This window comes from Epargyreus clarus, unplaced genomic scaffold (genome assembly GCF_041222505.1).
Source record: "Epargyreus clarus isolate Ecla_fem2 unplaced genomic scaffold, WU_Ecla_fem_2.2 ptg000019l, whole genome shotgun sequence".
NCBI classification, from domain to species: Eukaryota; Metazoa; Arthropoda; class Insecta; order Lepidoptera; family Hesperiidae; genus Epargyreus; species Epargyreus clarus.
The window spans coordinates 15691567-15703704 of NW_027332227.1; the positions used below are offsets into that span (position 1 = coordinate 15691567).

A 12138-nucleotide genomic window follows, 5' to 3' on the forward strand; every position below is an offset into this window, starting at 1 on the left:
AAAAATTTAGAATATTAGTTGATTTTGTGCCTGACTGGGGAAATGTTAGTGGAAGCAACTAGTAATAGAAACGTGGTATAACTTCGAAGGCACCATAGTCACAATCATTTCTGACTTAAAACTAACTGCGGTTAAAGAGAGTGCTCTTAACTGTATAGTCATACGTGTGAGTCCAAATTAGTAATAAATTCTAAGTCAAGTTATAAAGCTAAGAAGCTAAGCTTTACAAGTAAGATGAGCTGTAAAAATACTACACCGGTCGCGACCAGTACCCTTACCATGAGTTTTTACGTGTCGACAAATATGACTGTTTTGGTATTTGTTTACGTATTGGCCCATACTATTTCCAATCAGCGCCTCTAGTGGGTTGTGTCGGAACTTGGAAATAGTATGGGCCAATACGTAAACATATACCAAAACAGTCATATTTGTCGACACGTAAAAACTCATGGTAAGGGTACAGCTCACATCCCTCCATACAACGATAAAGCTTATAATTATTATGAAAAAAGGTGAAGCGATATTACCGCAGTCAAACACAGGTCTACTTTTACACAACTGACGTAAGTAATGTTTCATGATGTTAATGTTGACTCGCGTTAATTTGCCGATTCTATTAACGCTGTTAACGCTATTAACCGCCTCGAGTTCGGTAATGTTTGGTACTTGTATTAATTTCAGGCTCGATTCAATTTCGTGTTAGCACTATATAGGGCTGTGAAATGAGTTCCACTAGAGTTTTATCTTAGCTATTTTGAAATAAATTAACCATACTGGATGAAAAAGGAATTAAATTTGGAATCTTATGCTAATAATTTATCTTACTGTCTTATTATTAATACTTTTTATAATACACTAATTACCTAGCTATTATTAAGTTGTATTGAAGTGTGGAATAAAGAATATTCTATCCACCTATCTAGTAATTTCACATTCATAGCTACTTATCTCACATCGCTCCATACAAAAAAACTATCTTAACTATCTCGTACATCCTTGGTGGAAATGTACATACAAAAATATATAAAGGGTTGTTACAACTGTCAAACACAGGTCTACCTTTACACAACTGACGTAAGTAATGTTTCATTATGTTAATGTTGACTCGCGTTAATTAGCCGATTCTATTAACGCTGTTAACGCTATTAACCGCCTCGAGCTCGGTAATGTTTGGTACTTGTATTAATTTCAGGCTCGATTCAATTTCGTGTTAGCAATATATAGGGCTGTGGAATGGGTTAATTTCGAGTATTGTGTTACTTTAATTTTGAATGAATTAGTAATATAATAATGAAAAAATGAAATTTATAAGTATATAATGTAGGGATCTTATTGCAGTATTTCATCATAATTTGTTATTTATGTAACGTCCACTAATTTACCAGTAGATAATATCATTGAAATTCGAGAAGTTGTTTGAAACTTTTGAGGACTTCCGAACGTCTTAATATTACTATATAATACATTTTTTATTCCAATTCTCATAACTAATGAAAATAATTATTGTTAACGACAATTAATTTCGTAGTGATGATGTAATTAATTAACCGTTTTAATTATTATTAATTTGTTTTTTTTGTTGATAATATAATTATAGCAATTAATTTTCATACTCTTATTAAGTAGTAAATTTTGCTTTTATATCATATATTTTAATTATTTAAACAATGTGTTGAAGTATTTCCTAAACACAAACATAATTTATTAATACATATTATGTTTTTTTTTGTTTAAAATAATATATTAAATTTTTAATATTTTAAAATAGTAATGTGACAACCCTTATTTTTATGGAATGCATTGTATAACTTGATAGTGATAATAGGCTTTCGAAAGAAACTTTCGGACCACACTGAAAATTGTATGATTTGATAAGGTGCTAATGATAATGGCCACACCGAAACCGGCTGTACTATTAGTTGTTGAAATAACTTCCAACGTAACTGGCGATTAAAGCCGAGAAGGAAAGATTTGAACCGAGACTTGATTCACCATCATCAACCATTTGCTGGCCACTGCTAGGCACGGGTCTCCTCTCAGAATGTGCAGGAGGAGACCACAGTCCACTGCTGGCGCATGACGTGAATAAACAAATAATAAACGAAATTGACGTAGTAAGCAATGATGTAGTCAACTTGAGGTATGTGGTCACTGCCCATTGGCACCTTTAATTTATCCCTGATAGGATTGGAGTCTTTCCTGAAGTTATATTAGTTATGTTGCTATTTCCAGGGATTAAGTTCAAATGTTTTGATGAGTGTCTCTCTTATCATTGCTTTCAAAGCTATACACAGCAGTGTTGCCATTGTTGTTATAGAGAAAAAATCGACGTAGCGGTATTAACTACCACAGTGGTAGTCGAAGCAGTTTTCAAAATCGAATATCTGAATGTTTGTAAATTATGTGAGTAACCGAAGTAACTTTTATTATGAAAAATATCACGCGGGAAATTACAGAAAGAATTCTCCGTAATTTCTAAAAGGTGTATAAACTGTACCAATCTGCATTTGATCAACGTGTCGTACTAACCCTTTCTTATTTTGACTGGTCACCCGCACCCAGCCGTGGGCGGTGAATTATGACAAAACAATTGAAAATTGACGTAGATTAACGACAAAACGGTGATGTAAGACAAAACCACACCACATTCAGTAGCCGTGTAACCTAATATTATCTTATTTTGTAACACGATACTTATAATAAGAATTCAAACCATTTATATTTATTTATCCAATTTGTATTCGTATTCAACGAAACTCGATATCACGGATAACATTGATTTAGTAGCGATTCAATATTAAAATTACATAAGTAATATTGGAAAGGAAATTAACATTTATTTTAATAAATGGCTATTCCAGCAAGATTACTACTTTATATCCTTGTGTCTGACACAATAATTTATTGCAGACATTAAATTACGAACGATTGACATAAATTATTAGCATAAATAAGTAATTATTTATGTATGCTATATTTTATAGCGAATACATATGAGTATATAAGGAACTTGTTTCACTACCATGCTTTAAACTTAGGCTGAGTCTATTAATACAGGTAATACAGTAACTAAGCTCTTAACATCAAAAAATGACGTCGATCGCCATCAGCCCGTTCGAAATCGATTAATTATTTCTTTCTTTCTTTCTAATTCTAACCTAACCTAACGTAACCTAAACTAAAAAAAAAAAAAAAAAATACCTGTATTAATTCGTATCACGAAGTAGTCTGACGAATTTCCTGTAAATAGATAAAGTAACAATTGATTAGTGTGTAAGGAAAAAAAAATTGAAATAAGTACGGAAAAAAAAAACAAACAAACAAACAGTTTCATTACAAAAATTGACATAATAATAAAGCAAAACAGCTAAAAGCCGCCCGTATCAAATAGCGAGGGCTTAAAGCTAAATAAACAGATTAATTAAAAAAAAAAACCTAACCTAACCTAACCTAACCAATTGAATAAATGTACGAATAAATATATTTAAAAAAAAAAATGAATTTGTCACATTGTTTAAAGAAAAAAAAATTGAATAAATGTACGAATAAATATATTTAAAAAAAAAATTGAATACATGTACGAATAAATATAATTTATTAGTCCAGTACCTGTACAAATAGTCACATTGTTAAACTTAAGCTAGTAGAAGCGTATGTAAATACATAGCTTAAGTTTCAACAAATGTAGATATTTAGTATTTTAAACATGTTTTTTTTATTTATTTTTATTTAAACATTATTCTGTTTTTTTTTATCTCACTATAAAAAATATCGGTAAAGCGGTTATAGGGAAAATGGGATAAGTGCAACTAGAATAAATATAGATTTTGGTACTGTACCTGTACCTATTTTTTTAATAATTAAGATTTTAAATTAATATTTTAGTCTTTAAACTTTAGTCGCTTTTCGTTAGTCGTTTGTGATGTGAAATTGGCAGGTTATTATGATTGCTTATGTTCGAAATAATACTTTAACTGCCTTTATTAAAGCTCATTTTATTATCAACAAAAAACACAACTCTACAAAGGTAATACAACACTTACGAGTACATTGTGTCGTGTGTGCTACTTACACAAACACCCAGGCCCAGAATATCAGTCCTATACCCTACATATAAAAGTTTCGTTTCGCCGGGGTCGAATCCTGAATCCTGTGTGTCAGACCGATATGACCGTATAGACCAAGCGCATAACCACCACGTCAAATAGAGAGTTTCTATCTTAATAGAAGATAGATAAATTATCTTGTACACGTCACTTAATTAAGATTCCCTATAGCACTATCATTTTACGCTATAGAGCCTCATTTATTTAATGTAATTGTATACGTTGTACCATAATATCATCACCACGATCAACATGTTAGCATCGCCCGCGGCGTCGCTTGTTCAGTCGGGGAGCGAGAGCCGAGCGCATTGGAACAGAGATTGCTGTGGAGTGGAGTCAATTTGTAAACTTTTGTTATCTATAGGTACTTTTAAATTACTGTAATTGATGTGGCTGTTTGTAATATTGAAATAAAGGACATTTTACTAATTGCATATGAAAACATATGTACATAAATATTTTCAAATATGTATATTTTCTTAATAACAACCTGGGATAAGTAAAATGAGTATACTATTATTAAAATGTGCCCGTCCCTTCGTTTCGGCTAATTTCCAAAAGGCTGGTTGCTTTTAATGACACTTTTAAATATAATTTTGAAAGTAACTTAAGCTACTTTAATTTTAGAAAAACAATTAGCGTTCTGTGAAATGAAATTAAAACCTGTCAAATATCCGGAATATTTACACTTTGAAAAGTCACAGCTCCTTTCATAACATATAAAACGCAAAAAAATAAAATTATAAGAACCTGTGTCCCTAAAAATAAAATTCAAAATGTATTATAATATCCTAAATTCAATAGTCTACTAGCGTTTCCACTCCCCTCTCTGTTCGTAACGAGATTCATGCAGCATTTATCTGGACACAGGTCGAGATTAGCAGTTCAAAGGGCACGTCCCGGCGACCCCTTGCGGCCTTACTTTGTTGTTAAATGGTAGGATTTCCTACCAAATTAGCAAATGTTTCCTTAGCTTTAGCATTAGGTATATTTGTAAACACGGCTGTATAAATACAAGTTAGCACAGAGAAAGAAATAGAATATATAATTAAATCAGTAATGATAATAAATATTAAATGGAAATTGTACTAGTGTGATCAAAATTCATGTGATTAGGCTGACGGAGCACATGAAGCATTCCAAATTAGTTCTTGGGTATAATTATGCCTAATCTGTCAACAAAGATCAATTATTACTTTAAATAGGAATAGGTATCTGTTCTGAAATGATTCCATCAGTTATCATCCCTCCTGCTCAGAATGAGAAGCTTTTAGGTCATACTCTGGCTATGTGTGGATTGGTAGACTTCTAACACGTTCGAGATTATTGAAAATATTCAGTGATGAAGGTTGCACCATGAAAATAAGTTATAAATCAATTTGTTATTGCTACTACCTATAATAATACACAACAACACGTAATAATTGATTTAGATATCTGTTCTGTGCGATTGTTCAACTGACTTAATGTGACACCTACAAGCCTTTTAAAATTAACGTGCGACTGTGAAACGTATATTATTTATTGTTTTCATACAGTACAAACTACAGTAGCGTCAAGTCCTCATTAAACGTAACCACTTCAACAAAACAACCAATCTTTATTCCGGTAGACAGTACCACACGGGTGGCTTGTCTCCGCATTTTTTATTCCCAACTTTAATTTCAACCACCACCGTCCGATTAATCTTCCTTATCTGACCCATCGCTGCTTGAATAATCGGACCGAGAACGAGTTTAACATAAATTAAGTTTTCCACGACACCTGAGACACCTTAAAAAGCGACAACATTACTTAACGTCCTGATATTTTCATTTTTGACTTTAACCCTTTCTGTTAAAGCGTCTATCAATGCTACAACTTCACGGATTTCTTTTGCGTTCATTTTAAAGAATTATAAACCTTATTTATCAGTTTCTTAAGCGATATTAAGTGTATTTTTGCCTTGTAAGTCAGTAATAATGAAGTATACACAGCGAAGCAAGGTTAAGTGTGAACATTTGTTTGTTAATGCCCTCTTGTAATGGATTTCTGTTTTTTGTCGGCCGAATGATAAGTTGTTTTCGTCGAATTGATAGACGGCCGGTTTTTTAGTTTATGTTAATTCTGGACATTATTATTATGAGCTTTGTTGTTTAATATTTTATGATAATCATATGATATTATAATAAGTAAGGGTTATATGCGTATTATATGTCTGCTAGTCACGATTATTTTATGTGTTTGGACGTGATAAATTGATTATTGGTTTTTTTGATCTATGAGGTCATAGATATCCTCTATTAGACATAGGCTACTTCTGTACAGGTATATTCTTGTAAAGCACTAAACGTCTAACATTAATTTGTATTAATTTTTTTTAGTCATTTTGAGAACTTTAGCAAAAATAATAATGTTTTTAAGAAGAAGTGTATGATCACAGTATGATCCAAGAGCTTAGAATGAGCTAGCAGATCGTGTGTGATCATTTAAAATGTGAATGTGCAAAAAAAACTACAGTATCTTTACATGGAGGCAATTATAACATTACTAATGGCTCCGTCCAAATTAGCCGTACAAAATACTAAAGAATCAACATCCCATAAAATAATGGGTTGGAAACATGTTATAACGTGTAGACACGCGATCCTGCAATAAACATTGCGGGAGCAAAATAAAATGTAAAAAAATATAACAATGAAAAGTAGTATCAGAGTAACGAGGATTTGATATTGTGATTTAGGAATACAATAATCAAAGCGACTACTAGTCTAATCTGGATTGAACTAGATTGATCTTAATTTTTCGTGTAGTAGCTGCTATATAGGTATGTGAAAAATTGTATTGATTTGCACTTGCTCGTAGTGACTAATTTAATGTTAACGATATATACTTTACGATATGTACCGTAAGATATGTTGCAAGTCTAAATTTTATTCGCCCACTCGAGTTATATTTGGACATTTAGTAATATATATTATATTACGGCATTTTAATTTCTTTAACAAACATTTAAGATAGATCAGTGAAGTAATGATTCATCTGAGATACTGTTTTGGATGCAAATGACGTACTTTATGTTGTAATTGCGTTATTGGTGTATACTTACTACTAAAATATTTATTTCGTATACTTCAATAATTTATTCGGAAGATTATCTTACTTTTCTAAATTCTTTTCTGGTAAGTTTTAATCCTCAAACTGTTCGACAAATGGCCCTTTGAAATAATTAAGATTTACAGTCAAGACACCATAATAATTCTTACATTGGTCCGATAATTAAAAAAATGAAACGAGCTGTCAAATTTAAAATTCGAACAGACAAAAAATATTAAAGTCATAAGCAATCCAATAAAGGCATTAAGCCAAACAATATGAAATACGTTTCGTTGTGCCAGCGATATATTGACATGTAAATCATTTTAATTGGCGCCGGCGGACATTTTTTAGTGTAATTGGCAGGCCGGCCATTTTTCATTTGGCTGTTGGCTGGGGCTATGACGTTTATGTGAGTAATGAACGGTTTCAGTTGCCCGGTGTGCACAACATTTGGTACCTACTTTTTGTTGTGGAATTAGTTCTCTGTTGTGACGGTGTACGAAACCTTTGGTATTAAATTAAACGGAGTTTCTTCGTTTGGTTGTTCAGTAATTTTTCTAAGTTGATGTTTAGAAATGGATGCTTCACTAGAAGGAAAGTGTTAGTATCAAATGTACTCCTGAAACTGTTTGTGTTACCTGGCAATTGCGATTGAACAAAGTCCACGAGCCTGAAGTCTGTAAACCACAATGACCTAAAATCGTGTCATAAATCATGTCAGACTCTGATTTTAGTAGAAATAAGAATTGTATTACCTTTGATTTGAACTAAGTGAAAATACGACCGCTGTTTTTAGCAGATAAATCAAATATTATTCTGTTCCTGAATAGGTAAAACTTTGTGACTCTTACGATTACTTTTGACGTTTTAGTATTTAATTTTTCATTGACAGTCTACAATATTTCTTTAATTGTATAATAATGCCCTTGTCTCTTATATTACAACTCGTGATAAAGTATAATAATCATTACGAATCACCCTATAATAATAGTATTGTAGTCCGATTATACATAATTACAATAATGAGTTATCAATCACTCAGATTGCAGATTGCAGAAACGATAATAACAATAGATTTACTCGAATTTCCGGCATCGACGGAACAAATAAGTTTTACAACTGTTCTTTGTAATTAATTTTTTTGTATTTTTTATATAAAATGTAGGAGTAGCAAACGAGCAAGGAGCAGGCAGTTCACAGAAGGTAAGTGGCTACTGCCACCCATTGACATCCGTAGTCAAATCCAAATAGGATTATATTTTTACTTCAGGTCGGCCACAGATGCGCTGCTACCCCTGAGGACTAAGCAGGAACGCCTTGGAAAAATATGTCTCCCTTATCACACTTTTCAAACCAGAACACAGCAGCGCTTAACTACCTAATAACGGCAATGTTATTAGGTAGAATAGGTTCTACCACCTTCAAACTTATATATTTACCAAGCTTTTGTTACACTTACTTTTTTAAAATATTGATAAATATCGAGATGAATCGAATAATGCACGAGGATGTTTTATTTGGTTGATACGTTGTCATCTAAGTTCAATTCAATTTAAGGTCAATTCCGTTTTTAAAGACTCCCAGGATTTCAACGTTTTCTTTCGTCCTAAAAACACGTGACCATTAATTAGTACTAAGCACTCAACTTGGAAAAAAAGATACGTAGAACTGGAACCCGAATCCACAGTTTGCAAAACCAAATTTAAGCCACTAGGCCATCGCCGCTACAGATAATGAATGCTGTCAGTGTATTGCGTGTCAAAACGCTATATTGACTTATTATGGAAATTATTCATTGTCTGTAACCACAACTACAATGTAAAATAAACTCTATGTAAATAACTTAAAGTTAAGATTTCAACACCAACTTTGCAGAAATATGCTACTATTTACTGTTCATAACTGCAGATGATTTTCAACTATATGTTTTGGAAAATAAAGTCGTTTTTAAACATTTTAAACATTTATACATAGTAACAGGTAGAGTAGGGCAAAAAAGTGATATAATTAAAGGCAATACAGATATATTATCCTACAACGGAATGGAGGCTATTATAGCCATAATTGTTGGCAGCGACTGATGGCTGTCATCTTTGAATTGGACACGTGATGTGTGACGTCATGAACTAAGGTAGTGATGGGTAGACTTGTATTAACTTACTTGATACTTGATTTTACGTATGAAAGAATGAAAATGACAATTTCTAGTAATTTAAAATTGACAAAATTCGATCTTTGGTAGGCATTGAATAGATTGGTTATTGATAGCGAGCGTTAATCAAGTTATTTGTGGATACTTTATACGTATAGGATAATCATAATACGCGTTAAATTCACGAAAGGGTATTATATCACATAGGGATTTACCATGAGTCACTACAAGGGGGTGTATTGATTTCATAATGGGTCGATCAACATCGTAGGACCGCGATTGGATACAATCCAGCATCCTGCTGATCTTCCCGTATAAATCTACCCATAGAAATAATAATAATATATATAAGTTCTGTGTATTCTAGTATATATGTCTTACGAACTGCATATGCATGATACCTTTATCAGAATTAAGAAATCATGTCTCACCGCTACGCGATTTGATACAGTACGATGGGACATGTCTCGATCAATGCACTCGATGCACAATATGACCAGAAGTATAAAATAAAATAGAATATAAATAAACTATAACAAAAAATACATATATATTGTGCATTGATGGTCAGCACAGACTCCCTTAGCCAGCTCATCCACGTAGCACGTAGTACTGCACCCACGGGAAGAGAGAGGGGGAGGCCCTACGAGTATTCTACTACGCTGGGGCCTCACGGCGGAGAAGTACCACCGTAGTCCTTAAGGGTATCATCGCATGTGTGACTGACCTCAGGACTTTCATCTTATTTAGGGTTTATTACAGATGTTATTGAGGGCAGTAGCTACTTGCCATCAGGTGGACTGTATGTATGTTGGCTACGTCTATCGGTATTATAAAATAAAAAATATCATCCTTCCTGTAGTCGATCACAAATGTCCATATACGACAGCGACTACTTAATATGTTTTTACTTAACACTGCAACATTTACTACTTAATATCAGGTATACTACACGTTTCATTACCACTTCCAAAAACAGCAATAAATGAATATGGAAAAATCCGTAATCAGTGTCAAAATAAATTAAAATCGGTAATAAAGCAAACTTTCAACGGACCGTCAATAACACTAAAACACGGCACAAAAACATTTTCACATCATTAGCACTGATTTATAGCATTTGTGCAACAATCTAGTTTGTGATTTACACGTCCAACCTGTTATTGATCGACCGTTTAAAGCACCTTACAGACTACCCGTCCGGTATAAAACCGGTAAACGGTCACATATTTTAAAGATGGATATATACAAACCCTCTGTGGTTCGACTCCAGCGGCGCCACCGTTAAACCTATTTCTGCTTTAAAAAAGTGATAACGCCGCTGTGTTGAAGGGTGTGGTAAGGGAAACATTTTGGTGGCATTCCAGCTTAATACTCAGGGGTAGCGCATCTGTGGCAAACTTCAGATAGGAATAGGATCTAATCTTATCTGGAGTTACAGATGTCCATGGGCGGCAGTAGTCACTTACAATCTGACCGCAGACAGATATCAAGTTGACTGCATGCTAGTCTGCTGCTCTTGTATTATAAAAAAAATACTCCACGAATCTAAGTACGACGAAGTAGCTAACACATAAGAAATACCTAAGTGTTTATTAGAAATACTAACTATTTCCCGATTTTCTGACATATGTTGATACAGTTCAAGTCAATAATCAAACAAGACAAATATCAAGCCGAAAATAAATACTTATATGGAATATAGTTTTCTTCATTTATTATTCCCAAAAAAAACAAACTTCAAAAATATAATTTTGTGAATTCTAGATATTCTCGCCCCCGGGTGGGTTCGAACCACCAACCTTTCGGTTAACAGCCGAACGCGCTAACCATTGCGCCACGGAGGCTATGGGCACTGAAGATTATATTGCCTATACTTCCTTTACCTATTGTCGTTTTCCCTTAAATTTTATTGTTCTTTTTTCGGTTTTCCTTCCTTTCATTCTTAAGGAAGGATCCAGTTAATTATGTAGATCATAACGAATTTACAGAATGAAGCAATATTGTGTACAGTAAGTTGGATGGCTGACCGCAAGTGGTTAAATTTCAAGCGCACTTCTATGTTTCAGAGTGCACCCTAAACTTTCAGTTTTACTTGTTACCACAACATAAGGTTTGTTTAACTTCTGTTGGAGACATTGTAAATGGCTCAACGAATGGGTGAGGCCTGAATCCGTACTTTTTCGAGTATGTTGCAGTTCTCTCCTAGCTGTGGGAAGAGAATTGGGCCCAGAAGTGAGAAAAAAAATCGTTAAGCAGCAAAATAGTAACAGACTCCGTTACAGTTTCAATCATAGACAGCCCTCTCTTGAATATCTAGTATTACTATGCAGAAGTAAGATTTAGTAATAGTACTTATAATTTTTTGAAGTTGCTCAATTACATAACCGCGGTTCCCTAACAAGTTAATCTCTAGTTAAATAAAACCCGCGAAACCTGTTTAACTAACATTAATCTTTCTAACATCTACAGTTTACATGTGAGTAGTCGCCTTACACATCCGAGCCTTTTATTGATACACCATTTAACACAAATCATTCTTTAATTAAATGTGCGTGCTACACCGTGGAGCAATTAATCCTACCCTGTAACATTTACACTGGTTGATGCACGCGAGTCCACAAGTCTTGTACGGTGGGCACAAAAAGTATTGCTGTGTACTTTTTGTTGGTTAGTGTAAGGTAATTCGACTTGTTTTGTTTAAGTTGTAACGTGTTGGCTAATCGATCCTTTAACGAAGCGTTCAATTTATTCCCTCAATAAGGCTTTTATTACATTTTATGATATTTTATAGTTTTATTT

General features: G+C 33.3%; 1 non-coding gene across 1 annotated transcript; it reads right to left on the bottom strand.

Annotated features, from left to right (window-relative positions):
- Positions 1-11110: 11110 nt before the first annotated feature.
- Positions 11111-11183, bottom strand: TRNAN-GUU (transfer RNA asparagine (anticodon GUU)). Its single transcript has one exon. It is a non-coding gene; the product is annotated as a tRNA-Asn (tRNA).
- Positions 11184-12138: the final 955 nt, after the last annotated feature.